A 15,047-nucleotide genomic window follows, 5' to 3' on the forward strand; every position below is an offset into this window, starting at 1 on the left:
GGTTGCTTCATTCTTTTGGCTATTGCTATGAACATCTATTTGAGCCCTGGATTTCAATATGTTTGGCTATATATCCATAAGGGAAATTCCTGGATCATATGTTAATTCTATTTTGAATTTTTGAGGAACTTCCATATGGTTTTTCTATAGTGGCTATACTATTTTACATCCCCACCAACAGTTCAAAAGGGTTCCAATTTCCCCGTAGCCTCACCAACACTTATTATTTTCTGTTTTTTTATAGTAGCCATCTTAGTGTAAGGTCGCATCTCAGTGTAGTTTTGATTTGCATTTCCATGATAATTAGCGATGTTGAACATCTGTTTATGTGCTTATTGGCCATTTATAATAATCTTTGGAGAACTAGCTATTGATATCTTTTGCTTATTTTTAAATTGTGTCATTTTTTTGTCACTGTTGTCAAGTTGAATGAGTTCTTTATATATTCTTTATATATATGTATATTCTTTATATATATATATACCTTATCAAATATATGATTTGAAAATATTTTCCCCACTCCATAGATTGCCTTTTCACTCTGTTGATCATATCTTTTGATGTACAGTTTTGAACTTTGATGTAGTCTTATTTACCTATTTTTTTCTTTTCTTGCCTGTGCTTTGTGTCATATCCATCAAATTACTGTTAATTCCAATGTCATGAAATTTTACCTCTACATTTTCCTCCAGGAGTGTTACTGTTTTAGGTCTTACATTTAGGTCTTTAATCTATTTGGAATTAATTTTTGTGTATGATGCAAAATAATAGTCAACTGTATTCTTTTACATGTGGATATCCAGTTTCCCCCATACCATTTGTTGAAAAACTGTCCTTTCTCTCACAGAGTGGTTTGGGACCCTTGTGAAACTCAATGACCATACATGCAAGGGTTTACTTCTGGGTTTCCTATTCTATTCTATTGTTCTGTAGATAATCTGCCTTTATGCCAGTCCTACACTTTTTTTCATTACCATAGCTCTATAGTAAGCTTTAAAATCAGAAAGTATGAAACCTCTAACTTTGTTCTTTTTTTTCAGTGATTTTTCTTAGAATTTAATACATTAATTCTTTGTGAATTTCTGAGAAAGGTAAAGATATAAAAGATGTTTATTTTTTCAGAATAATTTTTAAGACCAGAATCCGAGGGAACACACTTTAAACATAATCCTCTTCTACAAATTCAGATAATACATTCTGACTGATCTTTTTATACACACAGTTTTTGAAATTCATTAGGTTTTAATAATCCAAGATAATTTGTAAATAAAATTTTATTTTTAATTTTATCATAAAATTCAAATGTTATAAACCTATTAACATTAGATGCAACAATGACCTTGAAATAGTATTAGACTTGCCTGAAAGGGGAGAAAACCCAATGATGGATTAAACAAGAATTTAGTTTATTTCTCTCATGTCAAAATCCAAATGTAGGTGGTCCAGGGCTGGGATGGAGTACACTGTGTGTAGCTTCCTTTTCCAAGATCACCTTATTAGTCTGGCATGTACTGGTGGTGACGAAATGTAAACCAAAATATTTGAAATGACATGTGACAAGAAGTAACGTTATTTGACAAGTCACTTAATAGCAAGATGATTCTATTACTCTAAAACAACTCTTAAGAATGAGAATACTGGTATTATAGAGAAAATTGTTTAGTGAGCCAAAAACTCACATTGTGACTAAGTACACTAAATACCTAGATCTCTCAACTTGAAATCTCACTATATGCTGAAAAAGTCACTATATTTCAGTACATTAAATTTAACAACATTTGATTTTGCATTACATATGATATTTTGTGGCCTAAATGAATTGTGTTCTCTTAGAAAAGAAATTTATAGGGGTGCCTGGGTGGGTCAGTCAGTTAAGCGTCCGACTTCAGCTCAGGTCATGAACTCATGGTTCATGGTTTCAAGCCTTGCGTCAGGCTCTGTGTTGACAACTCAGAGCCTGGAGCTTGTCTTTGGATTCTATGTCTCCCTCTCTCTCTGACCTTCCCCTGCTCATGCTATCTATCTCTCTCTCTCTAAAAAATAAATAAAAATGTTTAAAAAATTAAAAAAAGAAATCTATAGATTTGCCTAGCTATTTTCACAGAGTTGCATGGCACCTCATATGTACAGTTTTAAGCTTTGATGTAGTCTTATTTACCTAAGATAGAGCAAAGTCTATCATTATTCCAGGAACAGTGTGTATCATTCTATATAAGGCAAATTAAACTATTTACACTACAATATATTGCAAAATATTGCATATGAGCTACTTCTGCAGACTTATACTGTTACATTAGTCTACTGTTGATCATTTGCTGTTATGTATTTACACATGCACACAAACTCACATATACACACCCCTACTACATTCCTTCCATGTTCTATCATTTTGATATTTGGCAAGATAATCTCTTTAAATTTAAGAATGTGATGTCTGATGAAGATCAAATCATGACCTATACTTTGCTTTCTGCTCCGGTCTGTTCTTCTGGACCTTGCTCTATAATTAAGCCCCTCAGTTCTTTGTCTTCCCGCAGCTTCCTTCTCTGTGGAGGCACCTGCATTTCCAATGATGAGCAATCCAAGTCTCTCCTGTTTTAACAGTAAAATAACTCTTGTGATTTATTTACATCCTTCTCCTATTTCTCCATCACTTCCCTTTACTAATCATACTCATTTCTCATAATATGAATCTATTTTCTCCATCTCTACCCTCTCTTCAATCTGACTTCAAACTGGAATATTTTCCCTAAGGCATCATTAGTCTCTTAATTGCCCAAACTCCACGGATATTTTTCAGTTCTTTTCTCAGTTATGTTTTCTGTGGCATTTGATACAGCTGGCTACTTTTTCCTACTGAAACTATTTCTAATGTGTTTTCTATGACGTCATGTTCTCCTGGTTCTCTCCCTATTTCTTTACCATTCTTTCTCAGTTCCTTTCAAAAAATTCTTGTCAGAATTACCCAGGGTTTCATCTTTGATGATCTTTTCTTCTCAGTTTAAATACCACTGTTGTTTCAGCACCCTATACAATGAGCTTCTGAGTTCTCTACAGAACTACAAACTCAACATGTCCAAAATATATACCCTGCCTTTCCTCAAAATGTTCTTCCTCATATTTCTTTGATAAGCATCAGAGATCCCTTTACCTTCTCAGATACCCAAGTGAAAACTCAAAAGCCTGTTGTAATGTATTCTCTTTCTTCATCCACCATATCTAACGAATTGGCAAATCTTACTAATTTTGTCTCCAAAATTATCTCAAATCTATCCCAAAACACACCATCTTTCAGTGTGACGTATCATATTCTCTTGTCAGAATCAATATAATGGACTACTAGATGATCTCCGAGCTTCCAAGCTTACTTAAAATATGTGTCCTACCATGCTGTTACCAAAAACCTCTATCTAAAAATGAAAACCTGCGCCACATCTTCCTCCTGATGTGGATGATTTTTAGGATAAATTTCCAGCACAAAGGCACCCACAAAGTCCTTACAAGGTCCTCCATAAATGGGATCCTCCCTTTCCAGGCCTGCTGCCAATCCCATAATTTAGTACTTCATGCTCCTGTATCACTGAATTATTTGTAAACCGCTGGACACACCACATTTGTTGATGTTCTCCACTCTTCATTTCTTGCTCTCCATCCATCTGATAAATCCTACTCATCTTTCAAAACCCACGTAGGCCTCAACTTCCCTCTGAATCTCCCCCTAGGGCTCCAGGTAAAGTCAACCAGTTCCTAATCTACTGTTTCTCTATCTTTTATAAACTTTACCATTGCATTATTTCTATGTAATTATTTGTCTGAATGTTTAATCTACCAGTGAATAAATTGTAAGTTTCTCAATAGCAGACACCATTTGGCATTTATCCCTTAATCTCCAACATCTAATATAATTATCCCTACTACTTGGCATTCAGGAAATGGCGATGGAACTAAAATGAATTCATGATCCTCAGAATATACTTTTCTTTATAAATATTTTAAATATTTAAATATTTTAAATACATTTTAAATTAGAACATAGAGTTTCCAGTTCAAGATGGAGAATAAAGCTACACACTTATTTCCCCTCCTTTTCAAAATCTAACAAATATTACAATGTACAAATGAATTAAGAATTAACAGAGAATAGGAAACAGGGTCGTGAGAAAATCACATATTTTGACTAATTTTTGGAATATTGAAAGTGAAAAGAATCTACTAAAGAATAAACCAAAGGGAGCTGTACCTAGAACACAAGAGACTTTTTCTTCTTCCAAAGGTAGAGCCCTATCAGAGTGAGCAAAGAGGAGTTTTGGAAATAAAGCAAAAATCCAGGGGATTATTTGTAGGCTTGTACAAAACAATTTGTGAAGTACCCTCAATATGCCAACTCTAAAAACCATAGAATTTAACTCTAATGAAATGGATGTATGTGCCTGGGAAAGGATATGGTATCCTTAAGAGCTGGTAGAATTCCACAATAAAGCCCTCTTTATTTGGGCTTTCACAGGTTGGGGTGCATCCAGCTTAACTACCTGACTGACTTCTGCCAACTCTTTGCCAACTCACATCAAGGAAAGCTTGTATGTTGACACATACTGCAGCTTCCCAAATCTCACAATCAACCCTTCTATCCAAGAAAGAGACGTATCAGGAAACAAAATTTGACAAGACAAACACATAAGATAGCTTGCCATGTTCAATAATTTATTTATTTATTCATATTTAATAACATATAACCAAGAACCACTGTATATTTAAGAATTAAGCAACAACAGAAAAAAAAGAAAAGAGAAAAGAAAGGAGAACCAGAATTAAAGTCACCATAGGGAAAGTAAAGAGAAAAAGAGAATTTTGAAAAACTATTACTATATCCTTGGAGAGATTTTATGTATTCCATTCATAAATCAAAAAAACATATTATTATAATTAATGAATCCCATAATGCAAGATAGAGCTCTTAAAAACTAAAAATCTAAAATAATTAAAATTAAATATTGAACATTAAGTAATTTAACTGACAAAAAATAACATAATGGAAGGATTAGATGATAAGGTTGTGACTCTCCTAGCAAGCATATCACATTCATAAACAGATGGAAATAAAAGAGAGAATAAATGTAGGAGTTTCAATAACTGACTAATGGAAGTTCTGAAAAGAGAAAACAATGACATCTTGAGTAAATCATACAAGGCACTATCCTATAGCTGATAGGGGCTAAAAATCATGAAATTCAAAGAATCTACCAAGTACTAAACTAGATGAGTGAAAAATATTGACATTTATACGTATCTTATGAAATGAGAAAATACCAAACTGAAGTTTCAAAAAGTTTCTACAGAGAAAAAAATTGGAAAAAATTAGTAGTCGATGCTAGAAGACACAGAGCAATACTTTCGAAGTTTTGAAGGAATAATGATATTGAACTTGCAGTTCCCTAACAAACTAAATGACCAATTAACAATTTATATAATAGGAAGTCATGAGATACAGCCTAAAGTTGATGGGCCAAGATATACAAGTTTAGATATTATTTAAATCTATAAAGATAGCTAACAGAACAACTTGTAAAACTGCCTGGCAGAAAATATTCAAGGAGAGTATATGTCGAACAGGTTAATTTCAATTTATCATATCCCATGCAAGTTATTAATAAAAGTTACATTTGATGGATAATGATGCAAAGAGTTAAAAACAGGAATAATTTACTGTGGGAACTGAGACTAATGGTGAGGAGTAAAGAGAGACTTAAATAGATTTCTCTTTCTTAATATATTTTTTGCCTGCTAAAATGTTTGAATTGTATTAACATTTACTTGAATTGCTATTATCACTATGATAGCATGTTACAAAAGATGGTCACTATCAATTCCTTCCCTCCCTGTAATGCATGCCACTCCTCCACAAAGAGGTAGGATATACTCCTCTACCTCCCTGAATCTGTTAAGTTCTAGGTAATTTTACAGTAAACTTCTTTCCTGTAGACATCCTTGTTGCAAGCAAGTATTGCCACCACAAATATTTTTGCCACATTACTAATTAGCTCTTAATAACCAATTTTCTATTGTAAAGATACAATAACAAAAGATAAAAGGGGAACATCAAACAATGAAAAATTTAATGAATTGAACTATGAATCCCTTTCTTCATTAAGAGAGGTATCAATTTTCCTAATAACTTGGATGCATATTTATAACTGAGCTTTGTATTGCATTGTGAAAGCCTTCTATACTGTTGTTTATTCTTGCCATATTGTCACATGTCTGTTGACAGACATTCCAAAGTTCTATAAGAAACATGGAAGAAATGCTAATGCTGTAACATATTTGTAACTGAGCTTTGTTATTATTGTAACTGATATGTTATCATTTTCTGGTGTATTATAGTATACAATCTGGCTTTACACTTTCTTATTCTATATTTTCTATAAGGTCAATATATGTCACTGTTATCATCCAGTATTTTAAGACCAGCACATCTGCTTGTCACTATATATACCAGGATGAGGGCTACTTAAGATTCTTATAATAAAAATGGGAACTCTGCCAAGGGAGAACTGAAACCAAACTGTCAACCAGTTATTTTATCTTTTATGGCAAAATTGCCTTACAGCCAATTAGTTATTTGGCAAAAATATTTGTAGTGAAAATGCCTGCAGCAAATAGGTCTATGACAAAAATTCTTACAGCAAAAATACCAGATTTGATCTTTGTCTACTTAGGCCAATAGAACATATTGGAAAGGACGTTGTGCTAATTCTAGGCCTAGCCTTTAAGAGAACTCGTAGTTTCTACTTCTAGTTTCTTGGATTCTTGAAACAAATGTAACAATCTGTCTAGTCTACTATGCAGAAAGAGTCCACAGGCCACATTAAGGCAGCAGACATGCTAGTGAAAATGCCACCCTGAATGTCCAGCCCAAATGAGCTTCCAGGTCACTCCAGCTCTATTTGCCAACTACAACTACATGAGAGACTCCAAGAAAAAAAAAACACCCACTTGCATGCAGTCAACCCACAGAATCATGAGAAGTGAGAGTCACTTTTTGCTTTAAGTCACCAAGTTTTGGGTGGTTTATTATGCAGCAATATATAGTAAAGCTAGACATAATAGTGACACCGATCATAATTTTATGTTATTGAGGTACAAAGATGGCAAACTAAACTCATATGTATAATATCTACTCTTTCTGTTTCTTGCTAAAATAGCCCACCAAAAAAATGATACTGAAGCTTAGTACTACTTTTGGATACTAGAAAGTAGTCCTATTTATATTTATGAAATGTTAGATGATTTAATGGGAAACAGTGCAAGTGAGAAAGATACTGATGTGGAAAACCTCCTAATAGCTACTTATACTCAAGGAGAAGTCTAAGAGAAGTTAGTGTAGTGTGAAGCTAAAAGCTAATTTGAAACCATTCTAAGTCTTTGACCAACTCCTTGCCCACAGTTTTGATCTGAACATTTGTGTTCCTCCCAAATGCAAATGTTAAAATCCTGTGCTTGCTTCAGCAGCACATATACTAAAATTGGAAAGATACAGAGAAGATTAGCATGGCCCCTGTGCAAATGTTGAAATCTTAACTCCTAACATAATGATATTAGGAGATAGGGCCTTTGAGAAGTAATTAGGTCATGAGAGTAGAGCCCCCATGAATAGGATTAATGTTCTTATAAGGGAGACATAGAGGCACCCAGAGGTCTCAGTAAGTATGGCATGCAATTTTTGATCGCAGGGTTGTTAAGTTTGCGCCTCCACGTTGAGCGTAGAGATTACATAAAAGTAAAATCTGTTAAAATAAAAAAATAGAAGAAGAAAAAGAAGAAAATACACAGACACAAGATCCATATCTCTCCCTCATTCCCTCCCATCCTCTCTGCTCTCTACCATATGAGGGATACAACAGAAAGACAGAAATCTGCAAAACAGGAAGAATGACCTCACCAGACAGTGGATCTGCTAGCATCTTGATTTTGGACTTCCCACCCTCCAGAACTGTGAGACTAAATTTCTGCTGTTTAAGCCGTTAAGTCTATGGTATTCTGTTATAACAGCCAAAGCACTGCCATAGTTAAAATGTACTAAAATTTTTTTGTTTAAGATAAAATTATAGATACAGTTTTGTTCTTAACATTAATAAAAGAAAAAAACATTTAAGATTTTAAATATTCAAAGTAAACCATAAGAATACACCTAGGATCCATAAATTTTAAGACATTCAAAGAAATGAAAAGAATAAATAACAATCAGTACAGCAAAATATAGGAAAACAGAAGCATGAAAACATAAACATAAAAGTAACTTGATAAAAACTAATGTCAAATATAGTAGTAAGCACTCCAAATATGAATGAGTTAATTTTCCTATTAAAGAATAGATGGAATAGTATATAATCAGTGAAATGGATATTATACAGGGCAACCAGGGTGGCTCAATAGGTTAAAAATCCCACTCTTGGTTTTGGTTCAGGTCATGATCTCACAGTACCTCTCCTGCTCATGCTCTCTTTCTCTCCCTTTCTAAATAAATAAATATTAAAAAAAAAAAAAAGGAATGGATACTACAGATATTATAGAGCTATATTTAAAAATATGGAAAGGTCAGGGGTATCTGGGTGACTCTGTTGGTTTAGCATCCAGTTCTTGATTTTGGCTCAGATCATGATCTCATGGTTTGTGGGTTCAATCCCCACATCAGGCTCTGTGCTGAGATTCTCTCTCTCCATCTTTCTTCCCCTCTTCTGCTCATGCTCCCTTGCTCTCTTTCTCTCTCAAAATAAATAAATAAGGCTTAAAATAATTTTAAAAATATGGAAAGGTCAACCTGACATATTTTTGGGTGGAAAAAATCAGTTTACAAATAGGATACAGAATATAGTCCCACTTGACTAAAGTTAAGAACTGTGTGTGTACCCATATAAATTATCCAGAAAATATTTTTATATCTAGAGATGGAATTTTTATATTTTGTTTTTATATTTTATATTTTGTTTTCTACTCTATTTTTATTATTGATTTACTGTTTCATGGTAAATACATCTTAATATAATTTTTAAAAGACTATTACAATGGATCAAAGAAAAAATTCAAATAATGTGCTAGTTATAAAATAAAATACAATAAAAAAATCAAAATTGATGAAAGTAAAGGAACAGGTCAAACTGTCCTAGACAAATTTAATTAAAAAGAAAATAGTCAATATTAATATTATGTAGAACTTAATATAAAACATTAAAAGAGTGGCAAGAAAGTAAACAATAAACAAAAGTAAATGAGAGGAATTAATATGAAAACAAACTAATTTATTAGAAGACAAAAAAGAAATGAGATTTAAAGAGGCAAAGTGATAAATAAAGCCCAACCATTTGGCAATTCTCTTCAGAGAGAGAAAACAAAAACATTTCTTAATGAACTGCATGGAAGCAGGACCCTGCCTGCCTTGGTAACAGTTGTGTCTTGATGCCTAGAAGAGTGCCTGGCGTACAGCCTCAACTCACTATTAGCCAGGAATGAGAATAAATTCTGGGTTGGAGATGATTTAGAGAGTAATAAAAAGCATAAAAATCAAGCAAATAACATTAAAAGACTGAAGAAAATAAAAATTACTAGAATCCACTTGGTATAAAGAAAAAGAAAATTAGAAAAACAAAGATAAAAAGATTTTTTAAACTATTAAAGAAACAGAAAAGATGCCAGGCCCTGTCAGTTTTATAGGCACGTTCCATTAAAACATCAGGAGAAAAATTATCTAAGCTACTCCAGAACTCAGAAGAAGACATAGAGACGTTCCTATTTCATTTTTTAAGTCTTATATAACCATCACAAAAATAATGCACATCATTACTAATAGAAGACTCATGAATATAGATGCATAAATTCTAAACACTATATTAGCAAATTTATCCCATCAGTATATTAAAAGAAAAATGTACCATAACTAAGTAGATTTATTTCAAAATGCAAGAACAGTTTAACATTAGACATTCTATTAATGCAATATTAATAGGTTAAAGGAAAAACATATTAGTAAATGTCAAAATATGATTGATAAAATAAGCTAAAATTCTAAAAAAACACTAGGATACTGCTTTAACTCTATGAAAAAGGAATTAGAAATCAACAATAAAATTCACATTAAATCATAAAAAATTAAAGGTACCCCATTAGAAAGAGAGAGAAATAAAAAGATCTGTTCAAGTTTATTTTCTAGTTAAGACAATAAAAAAATGAAATGAAGTATGAATTACTGGAAAGAACATCATTTGAAATGTTTTTATCGTTACAGAAAAACAAGTAGCCTTGAACAATAGAGAATGTATTGTCCTACATGACAGAGAAGTCCAGGGGAGGTGGATATTTAAGAAAAGCAAATATTAACATCAGAATCAAGGAAGGTGATGCACCTGTGTTAGATGAAGGAGATAATGAGATTGGTAGGTGGTGGGATAGCACCAAAATGGTTCAACCAGAGGAGGAAGCGAGAAATGCAAGCGGGAGGACTAGGGGAAAGGACCTTGTGGGTTCATTCTATGCCTTCACCTAATCACTGAACTCACCTCTGATTGCTAACACTCAAATAAATCTTGCCTTCTGTTGACCTACCTTGTAGCTTCTCAGTCCTGGAAGATGAAACAGCCAGTTTTTAAAGACCTGAGTTCAAATCATGACTGCTACTTACTAATGCTGTGACCTTGGGTAAATTAATTGACAGACTGATGTTTCAGTGTCTGCAGGTATAAGATTCCAGGGATATCAACCATTTATAACTCATATGGGCTGTTATAAAATATAAATGAAGTAACTAATACTTGGCATTTAGTTAAAACACACTCAGAATCATTCGCCAGACCCAATTGCAGGGCCTGTGATGCTAATTCTTTACAGGAAAAACTACCTGAATGAAAGATAAACGCAAATTTCCAGGTATCAGGTAAAGCAACTGGGGATATCCTATTATGAGAGCTAGAATAAAAACAGTAGAGAAACACAGGAAAAGAGAAAGTCAACAGTGAAAGAGCCATTCAAATGAAAAAGGCTTTTGGGAGCAACAATCAATCGGAAACTCTGGATTAAGACACATGTAACATCTCCTATGGGTTGTAATATGTTAAACCCCTGAATCCTCACTTCAAGGAAATCTATGTGCTCTTCATCAAGGCTTCTGGAGTTACACTGCAAGTGATTTAAAATGAAACAATTGACAGGTTGACCTCTGTGGTACCCTAGGTTTCTGGGGAGGTTAAAGGAAGTTCTCACAGTGTAAAGCCTTTATAATTATGTTTATGCTAGTTTTCATGAATACACATATATTTACATATTCATGAAAACTATATCCAGATGGGGATATGTTTTTGTACTTACTAATTTACAGATTCACCAAACTACTAGGAAGCTCCTTCTTCCATGTTTGAATCTTGTCCTTCTTTGATCTGTCAGTCTTTCCTTACAGCCTTCTCTAAGCCTCAGCCAGCTCTGGTCCTGCTTCTCTCCATCTAAAGTTAACCAGGATCTTTTATAAGAAAGACTGAGCAGAGCCCTGTGGTCACTACTTCCAGGGCCCAAATCTAATGACCCTTTTGAGTAATCTGACCCTGTAGCAGCAAACCTCTGACAAGAATAAGAAAACAGAAATATGTCCACAACACAGAGCTAAAAAATGCAAATGGTATAGGAAATTATCAAAACAGTACGAGATAAAGTATTCTTTGGTGGCCAGGAAATCAGAGGCAAGAACTATAGGGGACATGATGGAAGAGGCAAAGTAACATCTACATATTAAAAAAAGAGTGAAGAAATGAATGAGTCTCTAATTCCACCCTGGGGGTTCTGGTGACAAACCACTCAGATTCTGACTTCATGGTACATGTCACCGCCAGCACCCCTCAGTGGAATTATAGCCTTGCATTACAGGGTAGCTTGTCTGTTATTATGCTCAGAAGAGTTTAGAAAATATGCCCAGTGTTGTTGAAATGAGAAGCGAAAGCAGCCAGGCATAGCTTGCAATCAAGTTCTTCCTGAAAATGTTCCAGGAGAGATTTGATGGGCTGAAGTGGCTGCCACATGGCCTTGTTGGGAGGCTATGTTCAAAGAAATTCATCTTCCATCAGGTTTCTTCTATTCTTCATTGGCCTCACAGATGTGATAGCCTCTAACTCCCTACCACTAAGCCACGGGCATTAATGACCAACCCCACAGTAATGGCAGAAACCCTAGAGGCAAACTAAACTAACACAGTTGGACCCAAAGTTCTTGTGAAATGCATGCCACAAAAGCCCACATGCTTTAAGAATTATGGAACAAAGTAAGGTGGGTAATGGGAGAGCTGTAGGGAATGCAAGGAAATTAAGGCTAAAACTCATACACACCAAGTTTAAGAATCTTTTAGGAAGGTTTTCTAAGGGCATGGAAAGTTCCACAATCCCAGATGTTCTCTTGTCTGGAATCACCTAAGAATGAGAACAGCTATAATCATAGGTCTCTCTTTTTCACTTAATTTCAGTGAGCATTTATTGAGCAGTAAATGAGAGGACTCTCTAGACACTGTCCAGTAGAATGTGTAACCAAATAAATTTTTACTGTTTACAAGTGGAGAGGTATAAGACCATGGGCAATTCTTATCAAATTAAAACCTGAATTAGTGCATTATTTTTCTTTGTTCCTCTATCTCTTCCAAATTCTTAGCATAGTGTTTTAAACATAGTTATTTTCAAAGTGAAAGAACATTTAAATGAATTTTTATTTGTATAAATGGATGTATGTAAGGATGTTTCAAGTTTATCATAAAAGTCTTCAGAAGGATAGAACATTGATGGCTCATTTCATAATCAAAATTTTGAACAGGTGCATCCCCACATCGTCACCTGCAACAGACCTTTCTTATAGATCATGGCACTTATTTCATGGAATTTATTGGAATTTTCAGAATACAGCCTTCCAAAGACAGAAAGAATCTGAGTTAAATTCTAGAATTGCTACCATTCTTACCCAACATTAAGCCCCTTATACAAGTCACATTGCAGTAATCCAAATTTGAATAGTCTGGATGGTGAAATTTCTCAACTTTGATGATGAGAACAGTTTCCTGCCTACACAAAGAATCCAGGTATGGGTTTTTATTTTCCCATCTAAAGTTGTCTGTGAATACCTGAGAAATGATTCAAGCAGAGATGCCATGATGCAAACTGCCCTGTTCTACATAAAATAGCTCACTACACCTTCTATGAGGCCTCTCAATCCAGTACTAAAATAATTTTTCTTCTTTTTTTATCACCTGTGCCTGTTTGACTTAATATAGTGACGAGTGTCAAAGAAGAAATGCATTAAGAGGGGTTGGATTAGGCAAAAAGGAAGCAATAACTTGGTATCACTGGGAAAACATAAAGCAAGGCAATTCAAGACAACTAAACTGGTTTTCTTCAAATTTCTTTTATATACAATGGGACCATTCCAGAATAATTGTGACTACTTAAAAAATTTTTTTAAATAACTTTCTGTGACACCAGTTTTCAGTTATTAAATTATCATCTAAAAGCTCTTCAGTTACTTTTGTACTCATTAGCAACATTTTAAAAATCAGTAGAAGTTTGAATTCTTGATCCCACCTCCGCCTATTAGAGTCAGAAGCTTTACCTCCAGAGCGAAATATAAAACTCTGAAACCCAGCTATATATACCCTTCACTTATGATCCTTGTTGGCCTGATTACTATTTCATATTTTATGTTACATTTTAAATAGTATTTTTCGCATTGTATTCCATGATAGCTTTTATTAAAATGTAAGAAAGATCTTGATTTGCATTTAGCAATCACCTTAATCTCTCATAATAGATTTTGCAGGTTATTCAAATTCTCTAAGTAAGTGATCATTTTACCTACAAATATAAGTTTGGCTTTTCTGTTCTAATAATTTTACCTCCTTCTGCTGCTTCTTGTCTTCAATGTATTGCCTAAGACATCTAACATTGTTTTAAAAACTAGAGATCCCTTACCAGCTATATGACTTGGGGAAAATTACTTTCCCTTTTATGTCTCAGTTTATCTGTAAAATTGGTATAATACTAGTATTAACCTAACAGGATTATAATAAATAAATCAAAAACTCTTAGAAGAATATGTTTACTTAGATAGCACTATAATTATTTTACCCACATCATAATGCATAATAGCAATTTGTAAATTATGACATAGTGTCTATAACAATAATTTTAATGGAAATATAATATTCAATTGAGTTGAAGAGTGCCCATTTTTACTTATTACCTATTTCTCCAAAGTATTTGAGATTTTCAGAGAATTAAATAGATGTAACATTCAAAATACGAGTTCTACAATGTTAATGTTTTTGCCTAATTGCCCTTTCAACTGACACAAAAATTGAGTTAAGAATAGATTTTAGGTCCTAAATTTATTGGATCTAATTTAGGATTAAAATAGTGTACTTGTGAAAAAAGTACCATAATTATTTTCTGGTTTTCATGCATATGAGTGAGAAATCCTAGCACTAGTCCATCCAAAAGAATTTTGGTAAACATGATAATAAAAGGAAGTTAATATGAATTTTGGACATAGAAGGGACTTTTCCTGATATACATATAGTCCAATCTTATCTTACAGATGAGGAAACTTAAACACAGAACAGTTCCTCCAGGTGTTTTAATATTTGTGATGAAACCATCAAACAAATGACAGCTAACTGCATTTAGTTTGATCATGACATCATTCATTTATGAGTTAGTATTTATTGGACATTCATAATATGGAAAAGCTAGCTACATAAACAAATGTGAACAAAATGATCCAATGAAGAGAGACAGTATTTGAATGTCAGAAGCTAATCAACAGCCCTCTCTATAACCTAGACAATGTGAAGGAAATTTTGGCCAACATCCACACACAAGAGGGTTAATCAGAAATCAAAATAAGTGAGCCATGTACATCATACATATAGTCAGTTAGTGACGTTGCCTAAATATATAGCTTGTCTTTTTGCCAAACTTTTACCAAACCTGCATTGCCAAACCTATACACGAGTCCAAAGTAACAACATCTATCCT

General features: G+C 33.6%; 1 non-coding gene across 1 annotated transcript; it reads left to right on the forward strand.

Moving 5' to 3' along the window:
• Positions 1-7,493: 7,493 nt before the first annotated feature.
• LOC120223546 lies at positions 7,494-7,597 on the forward strand. Its single transcript, XR_005526328.1, has one exon. It is a non-coding gene; the product is annotated as a U6 spliceosomal RNA (small nuclear RNA).
• Positions 7,598-15,047: the final 7,450 nt, after the last annotated feature.

This window comes from Hyaena hyaena, unplaced genomic scaffold (assembly GCF_003009895.1).
Source record: "Hyaena hyaena isolate Hyena2069 unplaced genomic scaffold, ASM300989v1 scaffold_1004, whole genome shotgun sequence".
Lineage (NCBI taxonomy): Eukaryota > Metazoa > Chordata > Mammalia > Carnivora > Hyaenidae > Hyaena > Hyaena hyaena.